This window comes from Rhinopithecus bieti, unplaced genomic scaffold, assembly GCF_001698545.2.
Source record: "Rhinopithecus bieti isolate Rb0 unplaced genomic scaffold, ASM169854v2 scaffold_5026, whole genome shotgun sequence".
Classification (NCBI taxonomy): Eukaryota; Metazoa; Chordata; class Mammalia; order Primates; family Cercopithecidae; genus Rhinopithecus; species Rhinopithecus bieti.
The window spans coordinates 982548-996798 of record NW_016804667.1 but is presented as its reverse complement, the minus strand read 5'-3'; the positions used below and the strand labels follow the sequence as shown (position 1 = coordinate 996798).

At 36.6% G+C, this 14251-nt stretch overlaps 1 long non-coding RNA gene across 1 annotated transcript in view; it reads right to left on the bottom strand.

The window, feature by feature from the left end:
* The window catches only part of LOC108528173 (uncharacterized), a 49091-nt gene extending 36834 nt beyond the window's left edge, over nt 1–12257 (bottom strand). The window contains exon 1 of the long non-coding RNA XR_001885043.1: nt 12175–12257. This is a non-coding gene — a long non-coding RNA (uncharacterized LOC108528173). The remainder of the gene's footprint in view (nt 1–12174) is intronic.
* Between the last annotated feature and the right edge of the window lie 1994 nt (nt 12258–14251).

Here is a 14251-nt window from a genome sequence, read left to right as displayed (position 1 = left end):
TTCCCCAACTTTTTTTTTTTTTTTTTTTTTTTTTTTTTTTTTTTTTTTTTTTTTTTTTTAATAGTAGCCATTTCAATTGAGGTGAAATGATATCTCATTGTGGTTTTGATTTGCATTTCCCTAACGATTAGTGATGTTGAGTGTTTTGCCATATACCTGTTGGCCATTTGTATGTCTTCTTTGGAGAAATGTCTATTTGTGTCCTTTGTCCACTTTCTAATGGGAAATTTTCACTGTTTCATTGTTTGAGTTCCTCGTATATTTTAAATATTAGTCCCCTGTCAGATGAATAGTTTGCAAATATTTTCTCTCATTCAGTAGGTTGTCTCTATACTATGTTGATTGTTTTCTGTGCTGGGAGAACCTCTTTAGTTTAATATTATACTATTCATCTATTTTTGTTTTTGTTGCCTGTATTTTCAAGATCATAACCATAAAATCCTTGCCTAGACCAATGTCCTGAAGTGTTTCCTCTAAGTTTTATTCTAGTAGTTTTATAGTTTCTGGTCTAACATTTAAGTCTTTAATTCATCTTATATTGATTTTTGTGTATGGTGAGAAATAGGGCTCTAGTTTCCTTATTCTGCATATGGATATCCAATTTTCCCAACCAGTATTTATTTATTGTCATTTTCCCAATGTACGTTATTGGTGCTTTTGTTAAAATCAATTGGCTATAAATACATGAATTTATTTCTGGGTTCTCTATTCTATTCCACTGGTTTTTGTGTCTGTTTTATACCAGTACTATGCTGTTTTGGTTACTATAGCTTTTTAATATATTTTCAAGTCAGATAGTGTGATGCCTCCAGCTTTTTTTCTTTTTGCTCAGGATTGCTTTAGATATTCAAGCTCAGTTTTGTTCTACACACATTTTAGGATTGGTGTTTAGATAAAGATTGCATTGAGTCTGTAGATTGCTATGGGCAGTGTGGTCATTTTAACAATATTCATTTTTCCAATCCATGAGCAAGAGATATTTTTATATTTGTTTATGTCCCCTTTGATTTCCTTCATCAGTGTTTTATAGTTTTCTTATAGAAGTCACTCACTTTCTGGTTAAATTTATTTCTAGGTATTTTAAATTTTTTGTAGCTATTGTAAATGGGATTGCCTTCTTGAGTTCTTTTTCAGCTAGTTCATTATTGGTGTATCAAAATGCTATTAGTTTTGTATACTAATTTTGTATCTTGCAACTTTACTGAATTTACTTATCAGATCTAAAAAAAAATTTTGCTGGAGTCTTCAGGTTTTCTAGATATAAAACATGTCATCTACAAAAGAAACAATTTGACTTCTTCCTTTTCAATTTGGATGCCTTTTATTTCTTTCTCTTTCCTAATTGCTCTGGCTAGGACTTCCAGGACTACGTTCAATGGGACTGATGAAAGTCAGAATCCTTGCCTTATTCCAGTTCTTAGAGGTAGGTTTTCAGCTTTTCCCCCATTTAATATAATTTTAGCTGGGGTTTGTTATATATGTTCTTTATTGTGTTGAAGTACATACCTACTATACTTAATTTCTAGGGAGTTTTAACATGAAAGAATATTAAATTTTAGCAAATGCTTTTCCTGTGTCTATTTAGATGATTATCTGACTTTTGTCTCTCATTCTGTTGACATGATGTATCACATTTATTTATTTGAGTGTATGGAACTACTCTTGCATTCCTGGGATAAATTTCATTTGGTCATGATGTATTATCTTTTTGATTTACTGTTGGATTCAGTTTTGTGTTTTATTGAGAATTTTTGCATCTTTGTTAATTAGGGATATTAACCCATAGTTCTCTCTTTTTGTTGTTGTGTCTTTGTCTGATCATGGTATCAGGGTAACGCTGGCCTCATAGACCCAGCTAGAGGGTATTCCCTCCAAATTTTCAGAATAATTTTAGAATTGTTGTTAGTTCTACTTTGAATGTTTGGTAGAATACAGCAATGAAACCAACAGTCTTGGACTTTTCTTTATTAAGAGACTTTTTATTAGTGAATCAATCTCATTGCTTGTTATGGTCTGTTCATGTTTTCTATTTTTTCCTGACCCAATCTTGGTAGACTGTGTGTGTCCAGCAATGTATCCATTTTATCTAGGTTTGCCAGTATGTAATAGTCTCTGATGATCTTTTGTCTTTTTGTAGTATTGGTTGAAATGTCACCTTTTTCATTTTTGATTTTATTTCTTTTAATCATGTGTCTTTATGTCTTGATTAGTCTAGCTACCGGTTTACCGATTTTGTTTATATTTTCAAGAAACCAACTTTTCATTTAATTGATTCCTTTGTATTTTTTGTTTTAGTCTCTATTTCATTTAGTTCTGCTCCTATCTTTATTTCTTTCCTTCTACTAATTTTGAGTTTGGTTCATTTTTGCTCTTCTGATTCCTTGAGATACATTGTTAGGTTGTCTATTTGGAATCTTTCTTCTTTGATGTAGGCATTTATTGCTGTAAACTTTCCTCTTAACACTACTTTTGCTATATCTCATAGGCTTTAGAATGTCGTGTTTCAATTCTTATTTGTTTCAAGAAATTTTTTAATTTGCTCCTTAATTCCCTCCTTGACCCAAAGGTCATTCAGGAGCACATTGTTTAATTTCCATGTATTTTGTACGGTTTCTCAAATTCTTCTTGTTATTGATTTCTTGTTTTATTCTACTGTCATCTGAGAAGATACTTGATGTGATTTCAACTTTTTAAAAAATTTTAAGACTTGTTTCATGCCTAACATGTGGGTCTATATGGGATAATGTTCAATGTGCTGGTATTAGTTCATTTTCCTACTTCTATAAAGAAGTACCTGAGACTGGCTAATTTATGAAGAAAATAGGTTTAATTGATTCACAGTTCTGCAGGCTTAGCAGGAAGCATGACCGGAGGCCTCAGTTAACTTACAATTGTGGCAGGAGGTGAAGGGGAAGCACGCGCCTTCTTCACATGTTGGCAGGAGAGAGAAAGAGAGACACCAAGGAGGGAAGTGCCACACACTTTCAAACTAACAGATCTCATGAGAACTAACCCTATTATAAGAAAAGCATAGGGGAAGTCATCCCTCATGATCCAATAACCTGATTCCTCCCACAACAATGTGAATTACAATTCAATATGAGATTTAGGTGGGGACACAGAGCCAAACCATATCAGTACTAATGAGAAGAATGTATATTTTGAAGCTATTGGGTGAAATGTTCTGTAAATGTCTGTGAGTCCATTTGGTATAAAGTGCAGTTTAAATCCAACGTTTCCTTGTGAATTTTCTGTCTAGATGGTCTGTCTAATGTTGAGAGTGGGGTGTTAAATTCCCCAAATATTATTGTATTGGAGTCTATCTCTCCCTTTAGGTCAATAATATTTGCTTATATATTGGGCTGCTCCAGTGTTGGGTGCATATATATTTAGATTGTTATATCACTTTATTGAATATATTCCTTTATCATTGTGTGGCACTTCCTTCCTTTATCATTATACAATGACTTTTGTCTTTTTTTTAATGTTTTTGACTTCAAGTCTGTTTTATCTGAGTATAGCTACTCCTGCCCCCTTTTGTTTTCTGCTTGCATTGAATAATTTTTTCCATCTCTTTACTTTCAGTCTATGTGTGTCTTTACAGATAAGATGAGCTTCTTGTAGACAACATACAGTGGGGTTATGGTTTTTAATTTTTAATCCATTCAGCCAGTCTATATCTTTTAAGTGGAAAGTTTAATCCATTTACATTCAGGGTTATTATTGATACATGAGGGCTTCCTCCTATTACTTTATTAATTAATTTCTGGTTGTTTTGTATATCCTTTGTCTTTTCTTCCTATCTTATTTTTATCATTGTGGTTTGGTGGTTTTCTGTAGTGGTAACACTTTAGTCCTTTCTCATCCTTATTTGTGTGTTTGCTCTACTAGTGGGTTTTATACTTTCATGAATTTTGATGATGGTAGATGCCAACATTTTGATTCCAGGTGTAGTACTCCCTTAAGTATTTCCTATAGGGTTGGTCTAGTGGTAATGAATTCTCTCAGCTTTTGCTTGTCTGGGAAAAACTATTTCTCCCTCATTTATGAATGGCAACTTTGCTGGGTATAGTGTCTTTGGCTATCAACTTTTTTCTTTCCACACTTTAAATATATCACCCTATTCTCTCTTGGCCTGTAACGTTTCTACTGAGAAATTTGGTATTAGTCTAATGGGAATTCCCTTATAAGTTACTATATACTTTTCTCCTGCTGTTTTTAGAATTCTCTTCTTTTATTTGACGTTTGAGTTTTACCATAATGTGCCATGAATTTCATGTTTTTAGGTATCTTTGATCTTTCTGTATCTGGATGTCTAAATCTGTTGCTAGACTTGGGAATTTTTTAGCTATCATTTTATTAAATAGGATTTCTATCTTTTTTGTTTTCTCTATATGTTCTAGGACACCTGAAAATTTGAATATTGGGTCACTTTTTTGTGTTCCATAATTATGTAGGTCTGGCTCATTCTTTTGAATTCTATTTTATTTATCTGTGTTTGACTGGGTTATTTCAAAATACCTTTTTTCAAGTTATGAAATTCTTTCTTCCATTTGATCTAGTCTATTACTGAAGCCTTCTAATGTATTTTGTGTTTCACAAAATGAATTCTTCAGTTCCAGAATTTCTGTTTGGTTCTTTTGTGTGGCGTCTCTTTGGTAAATTTTTCATTCATATCCTGAATTGTTTTTCTGATTTTTTATTTTATTTTATTTTTTCTCTATTCTCTTGTATCTGACTGAGATTCTTTAGTGTTATTTTGAATTATTTTCCCCAGGTTTTATAAATGTCTTTTTGATTGTAGTCTGCTATTAAATTATTGTGTTCCTTTGGAGGTGCCATATTTTCTTGCTCTTTAATGTTTCTTGTGTCTTTAAATCAATATTTGTGCATCCAGTATAACAGTTGTCTCTTCCAGTTTTTTTTATTTTGCTTTTGTAAGAGAGAAGTTTTCTCCGAAGATATATCTATGGTGTTGTTTGAGCAGGGTATATTTGTTTTGATTCTAAGCGCATGCAGTAGCATAGTGTCCATATGATTTCTTCAGCCATAAACAGTGTCAGTGATTTCCTCAGTGGCGTAGGGTGTGGTTGTTAGTGAGGCTGTGTGAAGTTTATCTGAGCATGTGGATATCAGGTGGACTTGTCCTTGTGCCCCAGTCATGGCAGGGGCAGGCCAAGCATACTTGTCCTTGGGCCCTACTGTAGCATATGCTATAACCAGTGTTAGCAGGACTAGGTGACCTGATTCTTGAGCTTAGGTGGTAGTAGTAGCAACAGTGGGCCAGGCAAGTGAGTGAATTCTCTGGTTCCCAAGCAGTCTGCACTGATGTTGACGGTGGCTGCAATGAGCTGAGTGGGCTAATCCCTGGCCTGCAGGGGCACAAAGCAGATGGATGCCAGCGTGTGGTAGTAGATGTGGTAGGTTTGGGTGGGGCCAACCTTCAGGCCCCCCAGGAGATGTACGCAAGCACTAGTGATGGTGGAGTGGCCTAGGTGGTCCCCATGTACCCAGATGGCGTGCTCAGGCACTGGGGAGACAGAGTCACATTAGATGGACCTGTCCTTAGGCCCCCTAGTTGTACATGGAGGTACTGGCTATGGAAGGCAGGGACACAGTGATCTCCACACCACCAGCAGAATAATCCAGTGGGAGTGGCAGAGGCTACACGGAAGCCCTGCTACTGGGGAGGGTGATGTTGCTTTTAGTGGCAGCAGCATATTTAGGTGGCTGGGGAGCTCATCCTTCTCTCATGCTTTGGCCCTGGTGGTGACAGCCAGCAGCATGATAGCTGTGGGTGGGGAAGTTTGTTCTTGGGGCACATAAAAATGCATGGTGGCTTTGCTGCTGGAGGGAGCAGTGTCCTTACCAGTGGCTCATACTTCAGCCCTGGCATCAGCAGTCAGTCATAGTGGTGGCCATGGGCAGGGGGAATGTCAATAAGGCTTCAGGGTTGTGGAGATGAAAGTGCTGTTAGGTCTCTGGGAAGAATGTGTTCCGGTAGAGACTGGGATCTCAATGTGGTATCTTACTGCAGCTGATTAGGACTCAGGGGGCTGGGAGGTATGTGGGACGTGGTGTGAGCTTCCTCACTGGAGCAGTGCCTTCACACACTATTCAGGCAGATTCCCATGTTAGTCTCAAGGCCTGTTAGGTTTAGGGGCTCTCCTGTGGCTAGGATTGCAGCAGTTTATGGTGGGAATTTAGACCACTACAAAGGACCTCTCACTTATCCTCTCCCCACATTGAGGAGTCTTTCCAGGTTTCAACTAATCCCTGACAAGCAGGCTGCCTCAGTTTCCCTTCCATCCATACTTTAGGTGTTTTCTGTCACTTAAGTGTTGGATTTCAGTGTTCTCTTAGATAATCTATTCTAAGTGTGATTATCTACTTACTTACAATTCTGGTTATTCTTTGGGGAGGAGTTAAGTACCAGATGCCTCCAGTCAGCCATCCTGAGCCCCTTTTTTTATAATAAGGGCTGCTATAATAAGATGCATTGAAAGCAATATTCCCTTAGCTCCCAACTTGCTCACCCCAGCACAGTAATGCATGTAGTTCTGAATCTGTCAAGTCCAAGATTAAGATGCTGGCATCTTAATCTTGTCTCATGACATGGTAGAAATGCCTTCGTGTTGTCTTATTACATGGTAGAAAGTACAAGAACAAAAACCTGTGATTGATGTCTTTTGGAGAAGAAAACAGACAATGGTATTCTTGTGTAGAGTTGGGGTAGGCAGTGGAAGCCTTATGAGCCAGAGGAGTTTTTGCTTGAAATACTATGAGATAAGGATTGTGTATTATTAAATGAGGTGATGTAAACAGTGTTTTATAAAGATTGGCCTTATTAAGGCATCCAGGCATATCAAAATCAGAAGAGCGTAGAATAAGTAGACTTGGAAGATATTACAATTATCTAGATGTGACATTATGATGTACTGACTTAGGATGCAAAAGAGAAATGGAGGCTTCACTGTGAGTTAAACAGGAGTCACCAGAGAATTTTGAGCAGACAAGTTACAGGATCTGACTTCTCTTTTAATAGATCACTCTGACTGCTCAGTTGAGAATAAATGCAGAGAGTCAACGGGGGATCAGGAATACCTGGTAGGATATTATTTAAATAGTTCAAAGAGAAATGATGGTGGCTTTGGGACCCATGAGATTGGAAAAGGTGAAAAGTAGTTGGAATGAGTGTACTGTATACAGGCTTTTATAGAAAGGTGTCCTAGGCAGTTGCAGAGGGCTCTGCACTTAGTTTAATGCTCTGCTGTCAGTCTTGGAATTCTTAGTAATTTTTGAATAGATAATCCTACATTTTTATTTTGCATAAGACCCCACAAATTATGTAGGCAGTTTTGATTGTGAATGTAGATATGACAGGATTTGCTGATATATTGGAGTTGGGATGATGTGAGAGAAAAGAAAAGAGTAAATGATTGCTCCAAGATGTTTGCCCTGAGCACTTGGAAGAATAGGTTTACTAAGATGGAAAATAATGGAAGACACAAAATTGTAGAAGAATAATCAGAAGCTTGATTTTGGATCTATAAAGGGTGGGATGTCTAGAGCACCAAGTAGAGATGTCCGGAGTTTGAAGGAGCATGTCAGGTTGGAGATGTAAGTCTGGAGTGTTCAACATTTAAATGGTAATTGGAGCCATAAAACTGAAAGAAAAATCCACAAATGACGTGTAAATTACCAAAGAGAAGTCTAAACACTGAGCCTACCTCCAAACTATAGGTGTCAGGTGACACACGCCAGCTTAGGTGACTGTGCAGGATCAGCCAGAAAGATACCAGGACATTCTAAAGAAAGAAAACATATCAAGATTCGGATGAGAGTAAAATGAGGCAGGATTTGAATGCTGAATTAACAACATGGAGGTCATACAAGATAGCTGTTTGCTTGGAGGAGTGGAGGCAAAAGCCTCATTAGGTTGGATTAAAGAGAAAAAGAGGGAAGAAAGTTTGAAAATGAAAAGGATGAACAACTTTGAGGAATTTTGCTTAAAGGAATGGAAGAGAGAGGGATTATAGCTGAAAGGAAAAGTAAAGGTTGGTACCACAGCAAGGCTAGCTGGTTTGGGGTCAAAAAATGAAATGCGATTTTTAGATTACTGGCTTGATTTTAGGCACATGGGCCTTGAGATTGTGATGAGTTATTTAAAAGGAAATATCCAGTAGACATCCAGAAAGATGGGAACTGATGTTGTCTGAGAAGATAAAATTGAAATTATCCATAGTTTAGACTTTATTCACACAAAGGGGCAATTTGGAGCCGTAAAAATAAATTAACCTGGAATAAAAGTGTAAAAAGAACAATAGAAGAGTGAACAAACCAATGTTCTGAGTAAGGTAATAAAATAAAATCAAAAGCACTGGCCTATATTCCCAAACTTAACAACATTTAGGCGTAGCTGAATTTCCATTGGCAAATTAAGGTAATTATCTGAATAATTAAATATCCACACAAAAGCTTTAGTATAAATTAGTTAGATCTTTTATACAAAAAGAGGCTCTATTATATATGAAAAGTCTATTATTGGATTCATTTTGTTAGCTTTTCTCAGTTGACTGACACAGACTGGCTACAAGTGATTTACCTTCTTTAAAAGAGGCTATTTAAAAATAAACTAGAAATAACTACATGCTAACTGACCTCTGGGACCTTACCTTGATTTGGATTTTTTTATATCTAAAATTGGGATTTTAGCATAAAATGAAGGAGCAAACAAGACAACATAATTTGGGCTAAAGCATCCTTTTTGTTAAAATGTATGTAAATATCAATGAAGGAAACTGACCAGCAATGATTGCCTTTACCAAGGATCTGGCAAAATCTTCAGTTCTTGGCTAATGGGCCTTGTAAATTTTAGAACAAAATCAAAGGGGTAATAGCTTTCTTAGCAAAAACCTGCCACACACGTATACACAGAAGAAAAAAGGAAGGCCAGTCCAACAGCGCTAGAAGTGAAGTAAAATCTGAGCCTCTTCCATTGCAGAACAGTCAATCACGTTACTCACTGAACGGACGCTGAAGACAGCAGGCTCACACCTCAGCAGGAGCACACTGCTTAGAGCAAATGGAACAGTTCAGATTTGGGGCGTTGGATGCTCATATTTTCCTTTGTTTTCAAAAATGATCACGCTGACAATGATTATCGTCTAAGGATCGTAATCTAAGAAGCATTATATAGAAACATAAGAAATGTCACATCGGAACTGACAAATGAGCCTTATTACAGCTCTGACAGTGGCACCAAGGGACATTTTGTGGCAGAGCATGAATGTTACTCTAGCAACCAACAGAATATTACTACTTTCTCACCTCAAAATTCTCCCCCCACTTTTTGAGGCACTTCAATAAAGAGCTCAAGAAGAGGACCTGGGAAGCCAGCCAGAAGAATATACTTGGCATATCCCTGCTTCCTCCGTGCCTGGGGAGGTCGGGATGATAACAGCTTCACTTAGGGGTGGGGTGGGGGGGGTGGCAGGGAATCTTCACAGGAGAAACCAACACATTAATGTTCTTCGAGGCACACGGGCAATGTTCGCTAAAATGTCATCATCTAAGCATAGGTGGTATTTATTGTTTTTATTGGATATCCAAGAATATTTCTCAAACTCGTATTTCTGATTATCTCTCTGACCTTGGCCTGTGCCTTCACAACATGTGCGCCCAGTCTTTCTCAGAGTTCCTCACCTGGGCCACAGAACTCAGAAAAAATAATTCAGGTGACAAAACTGCACCATTTTAGAAGCAAAAGAGACAAGTTCATTTATTACATGCAATGGATGCTTTAGGGTTTAGTGCTCCTGAGGAAAGCCAGCTGGACTGTGACTGGGGGTGAAGTGGGGGGGATCCCAGCAGATTTAATCACAAATGTCAGGAGACAGCAACTTTCTTTCCACTGTGTCAGGTTGGAATGATGTAAACCTGGAACCAGTGGTGAGTGTGTTTCTTACCCACATGGAGGATGTCTGTCTGCACAGGAGGGAAGGAGACCACTTTACAAGGAGCAGAGAAGAACAAGTGAGAGAGGGGGAGCTAGAGCCAGAGCAAGAGAGCTGGAGCAACCTGACAGCATTGTTTGAGTCTCTAGGTCCGCAGAAGCCAAATGCAATCCCATGCTGAGTTCACTGGTTACATGAACCAGTGGATTTTATTTTTCCCAAAACTACTTTGCATTGGTTTCTATCACATACAAATGAAAACTCCAGAATAATATCCTAGGAATGTATTGTTGCAATAAACCAACATATAGGAAAAAATTTAACCCTTAAATACTGAAATCATCAGATTGAAATAACAAAGATGTGCTTTTTTCCTCCTGCCCTAATTTCCTCTAACAAATTCTAATCAGGGATGAGATTTTTGTCCTAGCTTTATCTTAACCATTAAATTATAAAACTGAGCCAATAGGTATTAAAAATAAGTATATGTATCATGGTAGCTATCAGTCTTCTATCTGCCACTGGGTCCTTTTATATGTACATGGAATTCTAGACGTCCAGTGCCAAACTCATCTCAGTCCCTCCCCTCCCCCACCAAATCTGCCCCAACAACCCCTCACTTATTCTGAATCTTAAAGGAAACAAACATATCTACTCAGTATTTGAGCCAGAATCCCAGAAGTCAGTCTCATTTCTCGTTTTTTTATTTTTTGAAGAGTAAAAGTAAAAGTGTTTTTAAAAACTTCTTATTTATTCATTTATTTTGTTTTATTTTAATTTATAATAATAGTTGTACATATTTATGGAGTACAATATGATGTTTTGAAATAGGTATACAAATTTCAATAGAATGTGAAATTATTCTATTAAGCCAATTAACATGTTCATCACTTCACATATTTATCATTTTTGTAGTCAAAACATTTAAAATCTATTCGCAATTTTTAAATATATAATACCTTATCATTAATGTTTCCTCATTCTTAACTTTCACAGTTAATCCCTGAATCTATCAATTCCACCTTGCCAAAAAGTTCACATCTACCCTGTCTTGACAGTTGTCAGCACACAACAGGGTTACTCAGATCAGACTTCTTTCCCGGTCTCTCAAAGTCTAATTTTCCCCCACCCAATTCCAACCCTTACCTTCAACTTACCTTTCACTCTACCATTAGGGAGTTCTTCCTAGTGTGCAAATTTGATCTCCCTCAAATGCTTCAGAGGCTTCTAATGACAACAGGCTCCATGACATTCTAGAAACCTTATGAAGGGGCCCTGTCTAACTATCCAAATTCATTTCTAATCATTTCCCCTTCATGCATTAAGCTCCAAACGTACTGAACTCATTTCCTACATACCCCATGCTCTCTTATGCCTTCTGCACTTTTGAAATTCTGTTTCTTTTGCCTAGAATGCAAATTTAGGAGAAAACTCCTCAGATCTCAACTAAAATGCTGCCCCTGAAAAGCCTTTCGTGCCACTGCTCTCTACTATAAGCCTGCTCATGTGCCCCCACTCAATCTTGTCTGGTCGGTAAGCAGTGACTTCTTTGAAGTCAGGGGATGTGCCCTTTTTTCTTGGTTTTCTAGAACCCATCCCAATATCAGACACATTTATAATGTTTTGGGGATAAGATTTTGAAAACATTAAATGAGTACTTTTTCTCTTACTAACAGCAAGCCAGGATGCTTAAAGGAGAGGGTTTCAAAGAAAGTGATGGGAGAAAAACTAACATGGCAGAGACAAGTTCCCACTTAATGGGAAGACAAAAGAGAAAATTACTTTCATTCTAGAGAGAGAAGAACGAACAAGATCACGACTAAAAGCCAGGCTTTTCACTAAAGGTCAAAATTCAGGGTAGAGGACTTTAAAACTATCTAGCTATAGTTAGAGAAAGGTAACCATCATGACACTATGGAAGCCACAGATAGTCTGAAGACATCTGTGAACATTCAAGGTAGGGATTGTCCTCTCTTTAGTGTCCCATCAGGAACAGGGATATCAACTCTTTATACTAAAATGCATCATCTTTATAGACTAACTGTATCAGATTAAGATCCCTACAGCAACCAAAATGTAAGAGAATTTGGGAGATGGACTATAGGGGAAAGCTTTTGGCTCTTTTAATAAAACACATAATGTAAGAGAACAGAGACGTAAAACCATAGCAATCTCTCTTGAGATGTGGGGAAATTTTAAGTTGAAGAATTCTACTCACCACATTTGGCCATGATACATGTTTGGATACTGGTGATCAAACTGACGTTTTAAAAAGCTTTGGTTTTAGCTACTCGGGAGGCTGAGGCGGGAGAATGGCTGACGCGGGAGAATGGCGTAAACCCGGGAGGCGGAGCTTGCAGTGAGCTGAGATCCGGCCACTTCACTCCAGCCTGGGCGACAGAGCGAGACTCCGTCTCAAAAAAAAAAAAAAGCTTTGGTTTGTAATGGCTACCAGAAATCTCACGAACACTTGGGTCATATTTATAATTATCATGCACCACTTTCCTACTAAATTATCAATATAACTAAAAATAATTGGGAAAAGTTAATTACATTTATTGTAAAATATTTATGACTTATTCTCGGATCTCCCTATTTTTAATGTCAGCTGATCTAAACAAACACTCCTAATTCCCCTTCAAATGATGCCAGTTTAAAACTAAACTAGAATATTTGTTTTAAATGTTCAAAAATGATTTCTGTAGAACTGGAATGTGTCTTGTTAATATAGAAAAGGTTTTCTGTGATATTTTGCTGACTGCTTAAAAATGTGTTATCAAATAGAAATAGAAGTTTCATTAGAGAGACTTGGAATAACAAGCAGAAAATGTTTTTATCCCCATTACAACTTATTACTGAAGTTTTTTATTTAACTAAAGTAAGGTTCAAGTTTTTGTAATCAAATCTAATCATTTCCTATGCCTAAAACTATACTGACATCAGTAGTTCTATAAAAACTTTTTGTAATTCCAAAAACAACAGGTAACTTAAGGGATCACTAGAATACTAACTGCCATTTTCTATAGTTTTACCTTTTAAAAAAATTGCTTACTATCCATAAAGCAAAACAATAAAGTCTATTTGAAACACTCTTATTTCTAGTGCTCACTCTTTAGGTATGGCCTGAGGTAGACATTTGCAATGTTTTCCATTTAAAATATTTTTATTATTTATAGCATGTTTCTTCCAGATATTTGAAAGCATGATAAAAAAGCTTTACTTTATACAGCATTTACTGGGCTAAATAGTATTTGAGCTCAGCACAATTTGCAGTTCACTTAAAAACAATGTTATGTAGTATTGATGAGCTGGTTGTTTCTTACAACCTCAATCCCACTTCCCAATAAAATCAAACAGTCCATACTCAGTCAACAACTGTGTTGAAATGGGTGTCGATACAAATACCTTTGTTTAGCTGCTTTGGATAGACTTTAAAATTCATTTGTGAAAACACAATGTCATGGTAGTTGGAGGCTTGAAATACTGTACCCTCACATTTAATATTAAATTGAACATTTCATTTTGTTTGTAAAATACAAACAAATAATAGAACACATAATATTAAGATTATATTTACATAATTTTATACCTAAATGTGTTGAATATGTTTTTATATAGCCACTTTTTTAACATTGTGTACATCTTTATTTTACAGTGTTGAGTGATTGAATGAGCTGGGTTACACAGAGTATTTAGGGTTATTATTTTCAACAGAGAAGGTAGAGAAGAAAGTTCTTAGTTTAATCAAGATAAAGTATCCTTCATTAATACTTCCAACACTTTCTGAAGTAGTTAATGTTCTAATATCACTGACGCAAAGGGAAAAAACTGTAAAGTCAGACAAGGTGAATGATTTACCCATGGTCTCACAAACAGTAAGTGCTAGAGGCAAAATTTGAAGCTAGTTGTGTCTAAATCTTTAGTCCTTGTTTTTAACCTCCACACCATGTGCTTCAATATAGAACTGGCTCTTTAATAAGATAATGTTTTCTGTTACAATTATCCTTCCCCATTCCTAGAAATTGTTTTCAACTTGTTTTCTTTTTTTATTTCAATTCTGGTTTGTCTTTTTGTGCCTTTCCTTGTTTCCTATCAAGGTATACTCTAAATGAGCGTGCAAAATCCCATATAAACTGTAACTGTGAGGAGAAACTTTTACAAACAGTCGTGTTACACTGATCAATGTTCCCTTGCCATGAGCAAAACAATTTCTTGCAATCCACTGATTTAAAAGCTTTTGATTGGTGATGGGAAAAGATCAATGTTGGACCATCAAGAAATACCAATCGCTCACC